A 21,316-nucleotide genomic window follows, 5' to 3' on the forward strand; every position below is an offset into this window, starting at 1 on the left:
CTACTCAAATAATAATTCTTTAAATTAATTTTTTGTGTAATACTGAAAAATGCACTATTATTAAACAACAACTAGGAAAATATTTAAGAATATAAATGTGTGAGAAAGAGAAAAAAAATAATTGGTAAGAGTAAAGAGAGAGAAAAAATGATTGGTAAGAGTCAATACCACTAATGATTCTACATACATAAAGATCTAAAAGTGAAATATCATATCAATCCTTTACTCTTTAAAAATATAATTTATGGCGGATACAATTATAATTAAGATTAAATATTTAAAACAAGAGATGAACTAATATTAAGATCTGAATCAACATAGAATAAAATATTTTTTATGTTAAAACCAAATAATTAAATCTTTTAATTAATTATTTAGCAAAAGAATCCAATTCAATTATTTTTTAAATTCATCATATGAGTAAAATTCTTATTCAAGTTAAAAAAACTTAGTACACATAAATTTATGCCATAAAAAGAGCGTTAGAGATTAAAAAAATTAGAACACAAAGTAAAAAGGTTAGTATATTATTAAGAATCAAAATGCTATATAAGTGTCTGAGAAAGCACAATCAAAGTTAAATCATAACCAAGAACAAGCTTTCAAAACTATATTATAAAGAGTCGACTTGGTATAGCGGGATTATTCTTTGTAGATCCCTCCGGTGGAATCGAATAATATTTCTATGTCATGCATTACTTGCAAACATCATATCAAGAGGCATGATATTGTTAGCAATAATAGCAAGTGGTGTACCAACAACGATTTTATTGTGAAGCCACTCACTTTATATTTGATATACCTATTCAAACAACTTAAATAATCATCACAAATATATCAAAGCAGAGAAATAGTGATAAATTTATAAAGAAAGCAAAATTGATAATATGGGATAAAGCACTTATGGCTAAGTGTCAAACGATCGAAATAATTGCCCGGAGTTCTAGAGATATATTGGATATTAATGAACTGTTTGGTGAAACATTAATGGTTTGGGAGGTGATTTCTGTCAAGTACTACCAGTAGTTCCAAAATCGACAAAACCAGAGATTGTAAAAGCTAGCTTACAAAAGTTATACTTCTGGCCTCAAATGAAAAAGATTCAACTCACAAGAAATATAAAGTAAGAACAGATCAAGTATTCAGTGTCTTCTTGCTTCGTGTCTGTCACGACCTAAAATATCACTTGTCGTGATGGCACCTATCTCAATACTAGGCAAGCCGAAAATCTCAATAAACCACCATTTCTTTAAAATTTGAAAATAAAATAATTAAATTCAGCGGAAGAAATCTCACAATTTCAAATATAACATTCCCAAAATCCGGTGTCACTGAGTACATGAGCATCTAATATGAATACAATATTTGACAGATAAAAACCACTGACTGAAAGTATAGAACAGTACAACAACTAAAGAAAAGAGAGACAAGGTCAGCGGACGCCAAGCAACTACCTTTATAGTCTCCAACTAATAGTGTAATGACCCAACCAGTCATTTTAACTTTTAGAAATCCGTTTTCTAAAATAAAATTTTTCGGACATGCTTTTATTAATTTATGACTCGCGGGGATGGTTGGTTCGAGATTTGGAAGTGTTTGGGTTGAAATCGGAACACTTGGTTCCTTAAGTTGGCTTTAAATGGACAAGTTTGACTTCGGTCAACATTTTGAGAAAACGACCCCGAAATAGAATTTTTACGATTCCAACAGCTCCGTATGGTGATTTTGGACTTAGGAGCATGTTCGGAAATTTATTTGGAAGTCCGTAGCTAAATTAGGCTTTAAATGGCTAAAATAAGAATTTAAGGTTGGAAGTTTGATCGGGGAGTTGACTTTTTGATATCGGGGTGGGAATCCAGTTTCGAAAATTTTTATAGCTCCGTTATGTCATTTATGACTTGTGCGCACAATTTGGTGTCATTCCGAGTTGATTTGATAGGAATCGGACGAGCAGAAGTCTTTTTAGAAGTTTTTGAATTCATAAGTCAATTCATGCGTTTTGTCGTCGATTCTTGGTTTTTGATGTTATTTTCGGATTTTGATCGCTCGAACGATTTGTATGAGGTTATTAGACTTGTGTGGATAGTTGGTGTGGAGCCCCGAGGGCTCGGGTGAGTTTCGGACGTTCGGAAGAAATGAAAATACATCAGTTTTCTGGTGTTTCTTGGCAGCAGTTGCAGGTCTCGCAAATGCGAGAAATTGTTCGCAAATGCAAACCTCGCATTTGCGAGAAGGGCTTCGCAATTGCGAAGAAGCCCGACCTAGGCAGTGTTTGCATTTGCTACACATTTGATGCATTTGCGATCTCGGCAGCTGAAGGCCAAGCTTCGAATTTGCGAGAGGTGTGTCGCATTTGCGAACATGGTGTCGCAAATGCGACATCAGAGGCCTGTGCCCAGCTCATTTAATGCGCGACTTAGGCCATTTATCTCACTTTTCTTTCATCTCTTGGGCAATTCTTGGAGATTTTGGAAGAGGGTTTTCACCTAGCACTTTGAGGTAAGTTAATTCTACACCCTTTGAGTTAAATACATAGATTATCGGTAGATTATAACTAGTAAATCTTAGAAATCAAGGGTTTAGATGAAAAACCTAGATTTTTATAAAAATGGGATTTTAACCACGAAAATAGTTATGGAATTGGATAGAAATTATATATTTGAGTTCTTGAGATTATGGTTAACGTTTCCACCCAAAAATTTCCGGAATCCGGGCACGTGGGCCCGAGGTGAATTTTAGAAATTTTACCATTTTGGATAGGGTAATTTATTTAATAGATGAATTTCGAATTATTGAACATGTATTAATTATTTTATATAACTTTTGGATAGTTACAGATTTTTCGGCATCGAATGGAGAATTTTACGCGATGCGATAATTAGAAAGTGGACTTTGAGACGAGGTAAGTCTCTTGTCTAATCTTGTGAGGGAAAAATTACCCCATAAGGATTAAATTGAATAATTGTTGCTAATTGCGAGAACTACATACGCACGAGGTGACGAGAGTCCGTGCGTAGCTACTATAAATGCTAAAGTCCGGGTAGTTTAGGACTCAAAGCATGAATTACTTGTGTAAATTTTATTCCTTGATTAATTAATATTAATTGATATATATATGAATATATTGTGAATTGTTAGATAAAGATATTAAAGGATGGAAATCTCATATGCTTGACTTTCTGTTTAAATTAATTAATTTTTGAAAGAAATTATTCTCCTCCCGAATTTATCTTATAATAAATATACTCTCCTTCCGGAGGTACATAAAAAAAATGTCCTCATTTCTTGTGGAGCGGGCCGAACGCCTCGGCAGGATAGATGCATCTATGGATCGCGCCGCACGTCCCTCGGCAGTGTACACGACACTCTGGATCGGGTCATACATCCTCGGCAGAAATCGTGCTTAATAATAATAATTACACGATACTTTAATAGTTATTTTAGCTTACGAAGCTAATTGATAAATTGGAGAATCCTTGAAATTTAATAAATTATTATTCCTGCTTGTTAAGGAATTAATTGTTATTCCTGTAAATGAGATTAATTGATAAATTAGAAATTATTTGAATTTAAGAAATTTAATTAATATATTGAGAATTGTTGCATTTGAAGGAATTTGATTATTTCCGCTGCTTAAATAAATTATTGTAAATTTTGTAAATCATGTTGATTTAAATATCCTAGTTGTGTTTCAATTATTATTATTAACCCATAGTGAGTGTCAAAGTCGGCCATCTCGTCTCTATCACTTCGAGATTAGGCTTGATACTTACTGGGTACACGTTGTTTACGTACTCATACTACACTTGCTGCACTTTTTGTGCAGAACCTGAGGCAAGTACTAGTCGGGGACCTATCATCTTACACCCACGTTATCCAGGGGCATAGTGGTGAGCTGCATTTTCTGAGCCGTTCTGCAGCTACTAGTGTTTCTCCTTGTATTTTTTTTCATTTTGTCTATTTTTATTTCAGACAGTATTTAAGGTTTTGTATAATCTACTATATGCTCATACACATGTGACACCAGGTCTTGGCACACACATTGGTAGGATTTGGTGCTTTATTAATTTCTTGGTTTTAAACTTTGTCAATATATGCTTAATTTATTAAGTTGGCTTGCCTAGCTGTAGTGTTGGGAGCCATCACGACCTATATGTGAAATTGGGTCGTGACAATATGGTATCAGAGCACTAGGTTCATGTAGGTCTCACAAGTTATGAGCAGGCCTAATAGAGTCTTGCGGATCGGTACGGAGACGTCTATACTTATCTTCGAGAGGCTATAGGGTGTTAGGAAACTACCTTTCTTCATATTCCATCGTGTAATTAATGTAGTAATAAATATCCTTCTCTTATTCTCTCACAGATGGTGAGAACGCGTTCGAATGAGGTTCTAGACTAAGGAAGAGCTACTCCCCCAGTTGCTAGAGGCCGAGGGAGGGCTCCAGCCCGTGGTAGAGGGCGAGGACGTCCCAGGACTGTTGCAGTTATACCACCAGTGGGTCCAGCAAAGAACCCCATTGTTGAGGAACAGGATGAGGTGCCTGTGGCAGAGCCAGCTCCGGTGGATTTCACATCTGCACCGGGATTTCAGGATGTCATGGGTCGTATGCTGCGGTTCATGGACAATATGACTCAGGACAGTTTATTTCCGGCAGACCCAGCCACATCTCAGGCGGGAGGGGGAGCACAGACCCCTACCGCGCGGCTCATGGACAGGCAGCTGCTGTATATTAGACCCAGGGTGCACTACCAGTGGGTGGAGCCCAGCCAGTGGCAGCAGCTACACTTGAGCCCAGGCCAGCTATAGCCGCCGATCCTCAGAAATTATTGGACCGATGGACCAGACTACATCCACCTGTCTTCGGGGGTGAGCGACATGAGGATACACAGGACTTCATTGATCGTTGCAGGGACAGACTGCACAACATGAGGATATTGGAATCTCATGGGGTTGACTTCGCTACTTTTCAACTAGAGGGAAGAGCCCGTAGATGGTGGCAGTCTTATGTTCTTGGCAGACCAGCAGATTCTCCTCCCATGACTTGGGACAGGTTCACCCGTATCTTCCTGGACAGGTATATTCCACCCTCCTAGAGGGAAGGGTTACGGTTTCAGTTTGAGCAGCTCCAGCAGGGTCAGATGTTAGTGACCGATTATGAGGCGAGGTTCTCTGAATTATCTCACCATGCACTTATGATACTCCCTACTGAGACGAAGAGAGTGCGGAGGTTTGTAGCTGGTTTACATACTGGTATTCAGGCCACTATGGCTTGAGAGGTTGAGATGGGTACTTCTTATGAGCTAGTTGTGGAGATAGCCTGGAGGATTGAGGGTGTGCATCAACAGAGCCGAGAGCAGATTATGAGAGATAAACGGTTCAGGTACTCTAGAGAGTTCAGATGTGCTCCGTCTGGGGGCAGAGGTCAGTTCGTGAGGGGGCAGTCCAGCAGACCCCCATATCCAGCACCACCACGTCCTCGGGGTACTCCAGTGCGACCTTATCTCAGTGCTATACCAGAGAGTTCTTACCGCCCACCAGCTATTCAGGGTCCTCCCAGTGGGTATTTAGTTCCCCGGGGCCAGACTCTTACTCAGCAGCCCATCGCACCGAAGAGTTGTTACAAGTGCGGGGATCCCAGTCACATGCGTAGGTTTTGCCATAGGCTTCAGGGTAGACCAGTACAGTAGGGTCAGCAGCCTATGCTTACCAGACCAGTTGCTCCACCAGTAGTCCAACCACCAAGAGGTGGAGGACAGGTGGGAAGGGGCCGTCCTAGAGGTGGAGGTCAGACAGGCGGAGGCTAGCCAGTTGGCGCTCCAGCTCGGTTCTATGCTTTTTCGGCTAGACCATATGCAGAGGCCTTAGATGCTGTGATTACAGGTATTATTTCTGTTTGAGACAAAGATGCCTCAGTATTATTTGATCCAGGATCCACGTATTCATATGTGTCATCTCTATTTGCTCCATTCCTGGGTGTTTCTCATGGGTCCTTGAGTACTCCTGTTTATGTGTCCACTCCTGTAGGTGATTCTGTTATTGTGAACTGGATCTACCGGTCTTGTATTATTACATTCAGTGGTTATGAAACTAGAGCAGATCTCTTATTGCTTGAGATGACTGATTTTGAAATTATTCTGGGTATGGACTGGTTATCTCCATATCATGCTATTCTAGATTGTCATGCCAAAACTGTTACCTTGGCTATTCCATCTTTGCCTAGGCTGGAGTGGAAGGGTTCGCCGGTTAGTTCATTTAATCGGGTTATTTCTTTTATAAAGGCTCAACACATTATTGAGAAGGGTTGTTTGGCTTATTTAGACTATGTTTGGGATACTACTGCAGAGACTTCGGCTATTGATTCAGTGCCAGTAGTTCGGGAGTTCTCCGATGTATTTCTTTCAGATCTTCCAGGTATGCCACCTGATCATGATATTGATTTCTGTATTGACTTGGCTCCAGATACCCAACCTATATCTATCCCACGGTATCGCATGGCTCCAAAAGAATTGAAAGAATTAAAAGAACAACTTGAAGAGTTACTAGCCAAAGGGTTCGTCAGACCGAGTGTATCGCCTTGGGGTGGACCGGTATTATTTGTGAAAAAGAAGGATGGAACAATGTGGATGTGTATTGATTATCGCCAATTGAACAAAGTTACTATTAAGAACAAGTACCCGTTTGCGCGTATTGATGACCTATTTGACCAGTTGCAGGGTGCTAGGTTGTTCTCTAAGATCGACTTGAGGTCGGGGTATCATCAGTTGAAGATTCTAGATTCGGATGTTCCGAAAACTGCTTTTCGTACTAGATATGGTCATTATGAGTTTCTGGTAATGTCTTTCGGTTTAACTAATGCCCCGGCAGCATTTATGGATCGGATGAACAGGGTATTCAGGCCATATATTGATTCATTTTTCATTGTCTTCATTGATGACATTTTGATCTACTCGCGCAGTAAGGAGGAATATGAGCAGCATATGAGAGTAGTGCTTCAGACATTGCGGGAATAAAAGCTATATGCTAAGTTCTATAAATATGAGTCCTGGCTAGAGTCTGTAGCATTTTTGGGACATATTGTATCGGGCGATGGTATTAAAGTTGATCCCAAAAAGATTGAGTCAGTTCAGAATTGGCATCGTCCCACTTCGACGACTGAGATCAGGAGTTTTTTGGGTTTATCAGGTTATTATCGTCGATTCGTGGAAGGTTTTTCATCTATTGCAGCACATTTGACCAAATTAACCCAGAAGGGTTTTTAGTTTTGATGGTCCGATGATTGTGAGTCAAGCTTTCAGAAGCTCAAGACAGCATTGACTACAGCACCAGTGTTAGTGTTACCTTCTGGTTCGGGAATATATATAGTGTATTGCGACGCTTCATGCGTAGGCTTGGGTTGTGTAATGATGCAGGAAGGGCGAGTTATTGCATATACTTCACGTCAGCTGAAGCCCCACGAGAAGAATTATCCAGTACATGATTTGGAGTTAGCTGCGATTGTTCACGCTCCAAAGATTTGGAGGCATTATCTTTATGGGATGTCTTGTGAAGTTTACACTGATCATCGCAGTTTGCAGCATTTGTCCAAGCAGAGGGATCTAAATCTAAGACAACGTAGATGGCTTGAGTTACTAAAAGATTATGATATTACTATCATGTATCATCTGGGCAAAGCAAATGTGGTTGCAGGCGCCTTGAGTAAAAAGGCGGAGAGTATGGGTAGTTTGGCTTTCATTTCAGCAGAGGAGAGGCCATTACCTTTGGATATTTAGTCCTTGGCCAACAGACTTGTGCGACTGGACATTTCAGAGCCCACCCGAGTTCTTACATGTGTTGTAGCTCAGTCTTCACTATTTGAACAGATCAAGGCTCGCCAGTATGATGACCCACACTTAATGGCTCTTCGAGAAACAGTACTACGAGGTGGTTCCAAGGAAGTTACTATTGGTGCGGATGGTGTTTTGCGACTCCAGGATCGTCTGTGTGTTCCTAATGTGGATGAACTGAGGAAAAAGATCCTGGAGGAGGCACACAGATATCGGTACTCTATTCATCCAGGTGCTACGAAGATGTATCGTGACTTGAGGCAGCATTATTGGTGGCGACGAATGAAAAAGGACATAGTTGAGTATGTAGCTAGGTGTCTAAATTTTCAGCAAGTTAAATATGAACACCAGAGGCTAGGCGGCCTACTTCAGCAGATGACTATACCAAAATGGAAATGGGAACGCATCACTATGGACTTTGTAGTTGGGTTGCCGCGGACCTTGCGGAAGTTTGATGCAGTTTGGGTCATTATTGATAGGTTGACCAAGTCGGCACATTTTATTCCTGTTCTGACTAAGTATACTTCAGAGAGGTCGGCCCAGATTTATATTCAGGAGATAGTTCGGTTGCACGACGTGCCAATTTCCATCATATCTGATAGAGGCCCTCAGTTTACTTCACATTTCTGGAGAGTAGTATAGAGTGAGTTGGGGACCGGTGTAAAGGTCAGCACAGCCTTTCATCCGCAGACTGACGGGCATTCAGACGGACAATTCAGATTTTGGAGGACATGCTCAGGGCATATGTGATTGACTTTGGAGGTCAGTGGGATCATTTCCTGCCTTTGGCAGAGTTTGCTTATAATAACAGTTACCAATCCAACATCGAGATGGCTCCCTTTGAGGCTTTATATGGTCGACGATGTCGTTCACCTATCGGATTGTTTGAGCCAGGTGAGGCTAAGTTATATGGTACTGATTTGGTAAGGGATGCCTTGGAAAAGGTAAAGTTGATTCAGGAGCGACTTCGTACAGCACAGTCCAGACAGAAGAGTTACGCGGATCAAAAAGCGCATGATATATCATTTATGGCAGGTGAAAAAGTTCTCTTGAAGGTTTCGCCGATGAAGGGAATTATGAGATTCGGGAATAAGGGCAAGTTGAGCCCAAGGTTTATATGCCCATTTGAGGTGTTGAGACGAGTTGGGGAGGTTGCTTATGAGCTTGCATTGCCTACTAGTCTATCGGGAGTTCATCCGGTTTTTCATGTATCTATGCTCCGGAAGTATCATGCTGACCTATCATATGTGTTGGACTTCAGCACAGTTCATCTAGATAAGAGTTTGGGTTATGAAGAAGAGCCATTTGCCATTGTTGATAAACAAGTTCGCCAGTTGAGATCCAAGAGGATTTCTGCAGTAAAGGTCCAGTGGAGGGGCCAACTAGTCGAAGAAGCGACTTGGGAGGCCGAGGAGGACATGTGTAGCAAATTTCCACACTTATTTAGCACTCTAGGTATTATTCTAAACCCGTTCGAGGACGAACGTTTGTTTAAGAGGTGGAGAATGTAATGACCCAATCGGTCATTTTAACTTTTAGAAACTCGTTCCCTAAAATAAAACTCCTCGGACATGCTTTTATTAATTTATGACTCGCGGGGGTGGTTGGTTCGGGATTTGGAAGTGTTTGGGTTGAAATCGGAACACTTGGTTCCTTAAGTTGGCTTTAAATGGCCAAGTTTGACTTCGGTCAACATTTTGAGAAAACAACCCCGGAATAAAATTTTTATGATTCCAACAGCTCCGTATAGTGATTTTGGACTTAGGAGCGTGTTCAGAATTTTATTTGGAAGTCTGTAGCTAAATTAGGCTTGAAATGGCTAAAATAAGAATTTAAGGTTGGAAGTTTGACCGAGGAGTTGACATTTTGATATCGGAGTCAAAATCCAATTCCGAAAATTTTCATAGCTCCATTATATCATTTATGACTTGTGCGCAAAATTTGGTGTTATTCCGAGTTGATTTGATAGGAATCGGACGAGCAGAAGTCTTTTTAGAAGTTTTTGAATTCATAAGTCAATACATGCGTTTTGGCGTCCGATTCATGGTTTTTGATGTTATTTTCGGATTTTGATTGCTCGAACGAGTTTGTATGAGGTTATTAGACTTGTGTGGATTGTTGGTGTGGAGCCCCGAGGGCTCGGGTGAGTTTCAGACGTTCGGAAGGAATGAAAATACATCAGTTTTATGGTGTTGCTTGGCAGCAGTTACAGGTATGCGAACCTCGCATTTGCGAGAAGGGCTTCGCAATTGCGAAGAAGCCCGACCTAGCCTGTGTTCGCATTTGCAACACATTTGAGGCATTTGTGATCCCAGCAGCTGAAGGCCAAGCTTCGCATTTGCGAGAGGTGTGTCGCATTTGCGACCCTCGCATTTGCGAACCTGGTGTCGCAAATGCGACATCAAAGGTCTATGCCCAGCTCATTTAATGCGCGACTTAGGCCATTTATCTAACTTTTCTTTCATCTCTTGGACGATTCTTGGAGCTTTAGGAAGAGGGTTTTCACTTAGCACTTTGAGGTAAGTTAATTCTACACCCTTTGAGTTAAATACATAGATTATGGGTAGATTATAACTAGTAAATCTTAGAAATCAAGGGTTTAGATGAAAAACCTACATTTTTAAAAATTTAGGATTTTAACCACGAAAATAGTTATGGAATTGGATAGAAATTATATATTTGAGTTCTTGAGATTATGGGTAACATTTCCATCCGAAAATTTCCGGAATCCAGGCACGTGGGCCCGGGGTGAATTTTAAGAATTTTACCATTTTGGATAGGGTAATTTATTTAACAGATGAATTCCGAATTATGGAACATATATTAATTATTTTATATAACTTCTGGATAGTTTCGGATTTTTCGGCATCGAATCGAGAATTTTACGCGACGCGATAATCGGAAAGTGGACTTTGAGACGAGGTAAGTCTCTTGTCTAATCTTGTGAGGGAAAAATTACCCCATTGCTAATTGCAGGGGCTACGTATGCACGAGGTGACGAGAGTCCGTGCGTAGCTACTATAAATGCTAAAGTCCGGGTAGTTTAGGACTCAAAGCATGAATTACTTGTGTAAATTGTATTCCTTGATTATTTAATATTAATTGATATATATGAATATATTGTGAATTGTTAGATAAAGATATAAAAGGATGGAAATCTCATATGCTTGATTTTCTGTTTAAATTAATCAATTGTTAAAAGAAATTATTTTCCTCCCGAATTTATCTTATAATAAATATACTCTCCTTCCGGAGGTACATAAGAAAATGTCCTCCTTTCTTGTGGAGCGGGCCAAACGCCTTGGCAGGATAGATGCATCTATGGATCACGCCGCACATCCCTCGGTAGTGTACACGACACTCTGGATCGGGTCGTACGTCCTCGGCAGAAATCGTGCTTAATAATAATAATTACACGATATTTTAATAGTTATTTCAGCTTACGAAGCTAATTGATAAATTGGAGAATCCTTGAAATTTAATGAATTATTATTCCTGTTTGTTAAGGAACTAATTGTTATTCCTGTAAATGAGATTAATTGATAAATTGAAAATTATTTGAATTTAAGGAATTTAATTAATATATTGAGAATTGTTGCATTTGAAGGAATTTGATTATTTCCGCTGCTTAAATAAATTATTGTAAATTTTGTAAATCATGCTGATTTAAATATCCTAGTTGTGTTTCAATTATTATTATTGACCCACAGTGAGTGTCAAAGTCGGCCATCTCGTCTCTACCACTTCGAGACTAGGCTTGATACTTACTGGGTACATGTTATTTACGTACTCATACTACACTTGCTGCACTTTTTGTGCAGGACCTGAGGCAAGTACTAGTGGGGGACCTATCGTCTAACACCCACGTTATCCAGGGGCATAGTGGTGAGCTGCACTTTCTGAGCCGTTCTGCAGCTACTAGTGTCTCTTCTTGTATTTGTTTTTTCATTCTGTCTATTTTTATTTCAGATAGTATTTGAGGTTTTGTATAATCTACTAGATGCTCATACACTTGTGACACCAGGTCTTGGCACACACATTGGTAGAATTTGGAGCTTTATTAATTTCTTGGTTTTAAATTTTTTCAATATATGCTTAATTTATTAAGTTGGCTTGCCTAGATGTAGTGTTGGGCGCCATCACGACCTATAGGTGAAATTGGGTCGTGACAGATAGTACTCTGAAATCTAACAATCTCCCTGTCCGAAAGCACTTGGATCTGCACATGAGGTGCAGAGTGTAGTATGAGTACAACCAACTCAATAAGTAACAAGACTAACCTCTGGGCAGAAAGAAATGATGAGCTCCGCAGGTACAGTCCAGTATAATTAATGGTACAGAAATGTAGCATGCTTTCAAGTTTAACCGTTAAACTCAGTGCAAGTGAAATAGATCAATACTGCATGATATGAAGAATATGACATATCATTAGAAAGACCTCACGTAAATATTGGTCACAACTTATCCGGTCACTCAGTACTGTTTATGGCCAATCTAGCCCAGGGGCATTCCATCCCGTGTATATATACACATCGACTGACAATCAGTCATTCAGTACCGTATAAGGCTAATCCATTCCTAGGGTAATTTATCCCCAAATGTAAAGGATACGGACAAGATCCATGTCCAGGTAAATTCATTACAATACAAATAAGTAAGGCAAGTCCATGCCCTGGGCAAAATCCATCCCGAATATATATATAATCAGTAAGTAAGGCAAGTCCATGCCCTGGGAAGTCCATCCCGAATATATATATATGGGAAGTCCATCCCGAATATATATGATCATCTACGCTCACTGGGAGTGTGTACAGACTCTGGAGGAGCTCCTTTAGCCCAAGCGTAATACAAAGCCAATGTGGCCTACTACAGGTGGGCAGTCCCGATCCGTATAATAACAAAGCCTATAAGGCCTGCTGCAGGCGGGCAACCCCGATCCATAAAATAGTAAAGCCAATTAGGCCTGCTGCAGGCGGGCAGCCCCGATCCAGAACAATAATAATGTATAAAGCCATTCTGGCCTGCTGCAGGCGGGCAACCCCGATCCATTTAATAATAACATATATAAAGTCAATATGGCCTGTTGCAGCGTGCAGCTCGATCCCATAAGTATCCTCACAATGGACAAATATGATTGAGTGTGAAATGTATATTTTTGAAATAATTAATTCAACAACAATATGACCCCATGGGTCCCAAAATATCGGCACGTAGCCTACACATAATCTTTAATAAAAAACTTCAGCTCAATTTCTCTAACATGTTCAGATAATAACATTATTGTTTAATCTTTACAACTGCACAACATTTATTCAAGACACAATTTATATGGTGCACGTCCACATGCTCGTCACCTATCGTGAGTGTCACCTCTATACAATTTATATCATACCAAATTCGGGGATTCATACCCTCAGAACCAAGTTTAGAAGTGTTACTTACCTCAACCCGTGTAATTCTTTATTCCGCTATGCCCTTTCCACGAGAATTGGTCTCTGAAAGCCTCGTATCTAGCCACAATTAATTCGATTCAATCAATACCAATTATTGTAAATAAATTCCATAAGGAAATACTAATTTTTCCAATAAAATCCGAAATTAACTCAAAAATTGCTCGTGGGGCTCACGTCTGGGAACCCGACAAAAGTTACAAACTATGAACGCCCATCCAACCACGAGTCCAACCATACAAATTTTACCAAATTCCGACATCAACTCGACCCTCAAATCTTCAATTAAAGTCATTAAAGATTTTTACCATTTTGTAATGACCCGACCGGTCGTTTTGAGCATTTACGCTCCTTTCAACTATTTGAAGTCTTGAATAACTTCCTACGAGGTATTATGACTTGCGTGAATTATCGGTTTTGGTTTTAAGGTGTTTCTGAATTAGCTTGGAAGCATGAACTTTCATATTGGAAGCTTAAGTTGAAATAGTTGACCGGATATTGACTTATGTGTAAACGACCTTGGATTTGAATTTTTATGATTTTAAAAGCTTTGTATGGTGATTTTGGACTTAGGAGCGTGTCCGGAAAATTATTTGGAGGTCCGTAGTAGAATAAAGCTTGAAATGGCGAAAGTTGAATTTTTTGGAAAGTTTGACCAGGGGGTTGATTTTTTGATATCAGGGTGTGTAACGATCTAGCCGGTCATTTTGATAGTTAGAGCCCCGAACCCCTATTAACTGCTTTCCCCATATCTGTATCTACTATTGTGACTTGCCGGGATGATTGGTTTTGAGTTTCGGAGTGTTTTGGGACACTTAGTCTCTAAATGAGAGCTTAACCCTTAGAATTTGGACCATAGTCAGAACTGTTTGAAGACGACTATGGAATGGAATTTCGTCGGTTCCATTAGCTCCGTTAGGTAATTTTGGGTTTAGGGGCGTGTCCGGATTGTGTTCTGGAGGTCCGTAGCTCATTTAGGCTTGAAATGGCGAAAGTCGACTTTTTGGAGTTTTGGGCCGGTAGCGGTATTTTTGATATCGGGGTCGTTTTCCGATTTTGGAAGTTGGAGTAGGTCCGTAATGTTGATTATGACTTGTGCGCAAAATTTGAGGTCAATCGGACGTGATTTGATAGGTTTCGGCATCGGTTGTAGAATTTTGAAGTTTCAAGTTCTTTAAGTTTGAATCAGAGGGTGATTCGTTATTTTAGCGTTGTTTGATGTGATTTCAGAGCTCGACTAAGTTCGTATGGTGTTATAGGATTGATTTGTAGGTTTGTTTGAGGTCCCGGGGGCCTCGGGTGAGTTTCGAGTACTTCACGGATCAAAAGTTGGATTTGTGTTGCTGCTGAAGTCTTCAGGCATCTGTCATTTTCGCACCTGCGGTGGAGAGACCGCAGGTGCGTGATCGCACGTGCGGAGAGGCAAGCGCAGAAACGGATTTGGGATGTGTGGTTAGGGGTCGCAGGTGCGAAGGGAAATGCCGCATCTGCGATGCCCGCAGATGCGCTAAAGGACCCGCAAGCGCGAAGGAGATTGCAGAAGCGGACAATAGTCCGCAGCCGCGCACTTGCACGTGCGGCCCTTTTTCCGCAGAAGCGGACCCAGCCCTCTTAAGTCATTTCCACACCTGCGAAGGAAATTCCGCAGGTGCGGCATCACAGGTGCGACCCAAGGTCCGCATATGCGGAATAACTAGGCAGATTCAAGGGTTTGAATTTCACTTCACAAATTTGATTGAGAACTCGGTAGAAGGCGGAATTTGGAGAGATTTTCGGAGGAAGTTTTTGGGTAATGATTCTTAACTCCCTTATGGTTATATTCCACTAATCTATGCTTGAATTCATCATTTAAATTCGGATTTGGGGTGAATAATTGAGAAAAGTTCTTAGGCCGAATTTTGGGGTTTTGACCGAGATTTTGGTGTCGGATTTTAGTAAATTTTATATGGTTAGACTCGTGAGTGAATGAGCTTTCATATTTTACGACTTTTACCCGATTCCGAGAAGTGGACCCTATGGGCGATTGTTGAGTTAAATTTTAGAATTTTTGTTAAATGTTGATTTCGTTAATTAGATGAGTCTATTTTTGTTGTATTTATGATACGTAATTTCTTTTGGCTAGATTTGGGCCATTCGGAGCCGGATATTCGTGGGAAAGGCATTGTGACCGATTGATTGAGCTTAGTTCGAGGTAAGTGGCTTGCCTAACTTTGTGGGGGGGGGGGAGGGGAAATCCCCTTAAGATTTGGAACCATTGTGTTATGTGAGCGTTGTGTACGTGAGGTGACGAGTACGTACACGGGCTAGTTGTGGTAAAACCCGATTTTCTTACCGAGCAGCAACATGTGTTCCTTTTATTTTGAGTTATACAATTTTAATGAGTACTAATCTATTCTCATTCTTAATTGAGTTATCCCAATATGTGAAGCTATCATGTTTAGTCTAATACAACATGTCTACATGTCTTAATTGTTTATGTGAATTATGTGCAGCATGCTTAGTGAATTTCCTGCTTCTTCTCTGCACATTTACTATGGGACTACGGAACGGTATTCCGGGAGATCCCCCTACACATTTACAGTTGGGACTACGAGACGGTATCTCGGGAGATCCCCTGTTGTGTTTATGTGTACTAAGCTGTTACCTTCTATGATTTTATTGTTGTTAAATTTCAGCCTTTATTTTATTGCGGTATTACACTCTATATTGTTTTATTTTATATTTACCAGTAGGGCCTTGATCCGACCTCGTCACTACTCGACCGAGGTTTGGCTTGGCACTTAGTAGGTACCGATTATGGTGTACTCATGCTACTCTCTGCATATGTTTTTCGTGTGCAAATCTAGGTGCACCTTATCAGCCGCACTATCAGTAAGCCGGGACAGTTTTGGAGACTTCAAGGTATATCTTCCGCGTCCGCAGACCTAGGATTCCCCTTCTACTCTTTTCCATGTCCATTATCTTCTGTATTTTTCCTTGTTAGACTCTGATGTATAAAGATACTAGATCTTTTCTTCTGTAGTTTGTGATTCACGATGTTTCGGGTTTTGGGATTTGTTGTGTATTTTTGAATAGTTGGTTAAATTTATATTTCTATTTCATATTTTCGCAAAAATGTTAGGCTTACCTAGTTGTAGAGACTAGGTGCCGTCACGACGTCACACGGAGGGAAAATTGGGTCGTGATAAGTTGGTGTCAGAGCTCTAGGTTTGTAGGTGTCGTGAGTCACAAACCGGTTTATTAGAGTCTCGCAGATCGGTACGGAGACATCTGTACTTATCTTTGGGAGGCTTTGGAACTGTTAGGAAAATTTCACTACTTTGATTCCTTGTCGTGTGAAAATTGTTAACTTCAGAGATTCTAAATTTCTGTATTTTTTCTCTCACGGATGGTGAGGACACGTACAAGCGGATCTGATGAACAGGCACCCGCACCAACTACTAGAGCCGCGAGAGGCCTGGGCCGGGGTAGAGGCCGAGGACTTCCACGTGGTGCAGCCAGAGCACCTACACGAGCTGCTACAGAGGAGCCCCCAGTAGCTCAAGCTGGAGGGCAGACACCTGAGATACCTATTGCTGCACCAGCCCTCCAGGAGACTCTAGCCCAGTTTCTGACCATGTTCATCACCTTAGCTCAGGCTGGATTGATTCCACTTGCTCCTTCCACATCTCAAGCTGGGAGAGGAGCACAGACTCCCGTCGCCGGTACTCTAGAGTAGCGGGTTCAGGTCGACCAGGTTCCAGAGATTGTACCAATGCAACTGGTAGCTCCAGCTCAGCCCGAGGTTAGGGCAGCAGCTTCTGAGGCGGAGCAGCTCAGACTTGAGAGGTACAAGAAGTACCACCCACTTACTTTCAGCGGGTTGGCTACAGATGATGCTCAGGGTTTTCTGGATGAATGTCATCATATTCTCCGTACTATGGGCGTAGCGGAGACGAGCGAGGTTTCTTTTACCACATTCCATCTTAGAGGAGCAGCCTATCAGTGGTGGCGTGCTTATGAGTTTAGTAGTCCGGCTGAGGCAACTTCACTTACATGGACTCAGTTCTCAGACATGTTTTTGAGAGAGTATGTCCCTTAGAGCCTCAGGGACTCATGGCGTGCAGAGTTTGAGCAGCTGCTCCAGGGTGCTATGACTGTGTTAGAGTATGCAGTTCGCTTCAGTGATTTGGCCCGACATGCACCAGCCTTAGTTACCACAATTCGAGAGAGGGTTCGACGGTTTATTGAGGGTCTCCATCCTAGCATCTGGAGTAGTATGGCCAGGGAATTGGAGATGGATATTTCTTATCAGCAGGTTGTGGGTATTGCCAGGAGATTCGAGGGCATGCTTGCCCGGGATACAGAGGAGAAGGAGGCCAAGATGTCTCGAGAGGCTGGTTATTACTCTGGAGCTCGTGCCCCAACAGCTCGCCATGGTAGGGTTATGTGAGTCGCCCCGTTCATTCCGCTCTTCCAGCCGCCAGCGGTGTTCCAGCTCCTTCTAGGCCCTAGGAGCCTTATTATGCACCGCTAGTATCTAGTGTGCCTCCTGCACGGGGTGTTCCTAGTGGCCAGCCTAGCAGACCTGGCCCGAGCCAGTCACAGCAGCCACGCCCTCCCAGAGCTTGTTTTTAGTGTGGTGACACCTGCCATATGGTGAGGGATTGCCCCAGGATTAGGAGGGGTGCACCTCCACACACTTATCAGCCACAGCGTGCTCCACCGGTCCTCAGGCTATGATTACAGCATCAACTGTCACCCCACCTGCTCAACCAGCTCAAGGTGTAGGTCGGGGAGGTAGAGGTTGCCCTAGAGGGGGAGGCCAAGCCAGATATTATGCACTTCCTGCTCGTACAGAGGCAATTGCTTCTAATTCTATCATTACATGTATTGTTCCGGTCTGTCATAGAGATGCATCGGTATTTTTTGACCCAGGCTCTACATATTCTTATGTGTCCTCTTAGTTTGCTCCGTATTTGGGCGTATCTTGGGATTCTTTGAGTTCCCCTATTTATGTATCTACTCCTGTGGGAGATTCTCTTGTTGTGGACCGCGTGTATCGGTCGTGTTTGATTGCTCTTAGTCGTTTTGAGACCAGAGCCGATTTATTATTGCTTAGAATAGTGGACTTTGATATTATTTTGGGCATGGACTGGTTGTTGCCCCATTATGCTATTCTTGATTGTCACGCTAAAACCGTGACGATGGCTATGCCAGGTTTACCGCGATTAGAGTGGAGAGGTACCTCAGAGTATACTCCCAGTAGAGTTATTTATTTTCTTAAAGCTCAACGAATGGTTGAGAAGGGGTGTGAGTATCTAGCTTATGTGAGAGATGTCAGTATTGATACCTCTACAGTTGAGTCAGTTCTAGTAGTGAGGGACTTTCCAGATGTGTTTCTAGCTGATCTTCTGGGCATGCCGCCCAACAGAGATATTGATTTTGGCATTAATTTGTTGCCAGGCACTCAGCCCATCTCTATTTCTCCATATCGTATGGATCCTCCTGAATTGAAGGAGTTGAAAGAGCAGTTACACGAATTGTTTGATAAAGGCTTCATTTGGCCCAGTGTGTCACCTTGGGGTGCTCTTGTCTTATTTGTGAAGAAGAAGGATGATTCTATGTAGATGTGTATTGATTACCGCCAGTTGAACAAAGTCACAGTGAAGAACAGGTATCCATTACCTCGTATTGATGACTTATTTGATCAGTTACAGGGTGCCAGAGTATTTTCCAAGATTGACTTACGCTCAAGTTATCATCAGTTGAAGATTCGGGAGCCGGATATCCCAAAGACTGCTTTCAGGACCAGATATGGTCACTATGAGTTTCTTGTGATGTCCTTTGGGCTGACCAATGCCCCAGCAACTTTTATGCACTTGATTCACAGTGTGTTCCGGCCCTATCTTGACTCATTCGTCATTATTTTATTGACGACATTCTGGTATACTCCCGGAGTCGGGAGGATCATGAGCAGCACATGAGGACTGCACTTCAGACTTTGAGAGAAAAGAAGTTATATGCAAAATTTTCAAAGTGTGAGTTTTGGCTAGACTCAGTGGTATTCTTGGGTCATATAGTATCAAGTGAGGGGATCCAGGTGGATCTGAAAAAGATTAAAGCAGTGCAGAGTTGGCCCAGACCGTCCTCAGCTACAGAGATCCAGAGTTTTCTTGGTTTGGCGGGGTATTACCGCCGATTTGTAGAGGGTTTCTCATCTATTGCAGCACCTATGACCAGGTTGACACAGAAGGGTGCTCCGTTCAGGTGGACAGAGGAGTGTGAGGAGAGCTTTCAGAAGCTCAAGACAGTTTTGACTACAGGCCCAGTATTGGTATTGCGTTCAGGTTCAGGGTCTTATACAGTTTATTGTGATGCGTCACGAGTTGGCCTCAGTGCGGTGTTGATGCAGGACCGTAGGGTGATTGCCTACGCGTCCATACAGCTAAAGGTGCATGAAAAGAACTATCATGTCCACGACCTTGAGCTAGCATCTATTGTTTATGCCTTGAAGATTTGGAGGAATTATTTGTATGGAGTTCCTTATGAGATTTACACTGATCACGGGAGTTTGCAGCACTTGTTCAGGTAGAAGTACCTTAATTTGCGTCAGCGGAGGTGGTTGGAGCTACTTAAAGTCTATGATATCACTATATTGTACCACCCGGGGAAGGCCAATGTAGTGGCCGACGCCTAGAGTCGCCAGGTAGAGATTTTGGGGAGTTTAGCATATCTTCCGGCAGCCGAGAGGCCCTTAGCCATGGATGTTCAGGCCTTAGCCAGCCAGTTCGTGAGATTGGACATTTCAGAGCCTAGCCGGGTATTAGCTTGTGTGGTTGCTCGGTCTTCTCCTTATGACCATATCAGGGAGAGCCAGTATGATGATCCTCATCTTCTCGTTCTTCAAGACAGGGTTCGGCGAGGTGATGTCAGATATGTGACTATTGGTGATGACGGTGTGATGAGGATTCAGGGCCGGATCTGTGTGCCCAATGTAGATGGGCTTCGGGAGTTGATTCTTGAGGAGGCCCATAGCTCGCGGTACTCCATTCATTTCGGTGCCGCGAAGATGCACCAGGATTTGAGACAGCACTATTGGTGGAGAAGAATGAAAAAGGATATAGTTGGGTTTGTGGCCAAGTGTCTCAACTGTCAGCAGGTCAAATGTGAGCACTAGAGACCGGGTGGATTACTTCAGAGGTTAGAAATCCCAGAATGGAAATTGTAGCAGATCACCATGGACTTTGTAGTTGGACTTCCACAGACTTTGAGAAAGTTCGATGTTATTTGGGTGATCGTGGATCGGCTGACCAAGTCAACTCATTTTATTCCAGTGCTGACCACATATTCTTCTGAGAGGTTGTCTGAGATTTATATCAGAGAGATTGTCTGCCTCCATCGTATTCCAGTATCCATCATTTCAGACAGAGGTACACAGTTTACAACACGGTTTTGGAGAGCAGTACAACAGGGGTTGGGTACTAGGGTGGAGCTGAGCACAACCTTTCACCCTCAGACGGACGGGCAGTCCGAGCGCACGATTCAGATTCTTGAGGATATGTTCTGTGCCTGTGTGATGGAGTTTGGAGGGTCATGGGACCAATACTTGCCACTTACAGAGTTTGCTTACAACAACAGTTACCAGTCCGACATTCAGATGGCACCGTATGAGGCTTTGTATGGTAGGCGGTGTCGGTCCCCAATGGGATGGCTTAAGCCGGGTGAGGCCCGATTGTTGGGTACAAATTTGGTCCAGGATGCCCTGGATAAGGTGAAGGTGATTCAGGAGAGACTTCGCATAGCCCAGTCCAGGTAGAAGAGTTATGCGGATCGAAAAGTTCGTGATTTGGCATTTATGGTTGGTGAGCGGGTCTTGCTTCGGGTATCTCCTATGAAGGGCATCATGAGATTTGGAAAGAGGGCAAGCTGAGCCTGAGGTTCATTGGTCCTTTTGATATATTGCGGCGAGTTGGGGAGGTTGCTTATGAGCTTGCCTTGCCTCCTAGCCTAGCAGGAGTTCACCCGGTATTTCACGTGTCTATGCTTCGGAAGTATCAC

The sequence above is a fragment of the Nicotiana tabacum genome, chromosome 23 (assembly GCF_000715075.1).
Source record: "Nicotiana tabacum cultivar K326 chromosome 23, ASM71507v2, whole genome shotgun sequence".
Classification (NCBI taxonomy): domain Eukaryota; kingdom Viridiplantae; phylum Streptophyta; class Magnoliopsida; order Solanales; family Solanaceae; genus Nicotiana; species Nicotiana tabacum.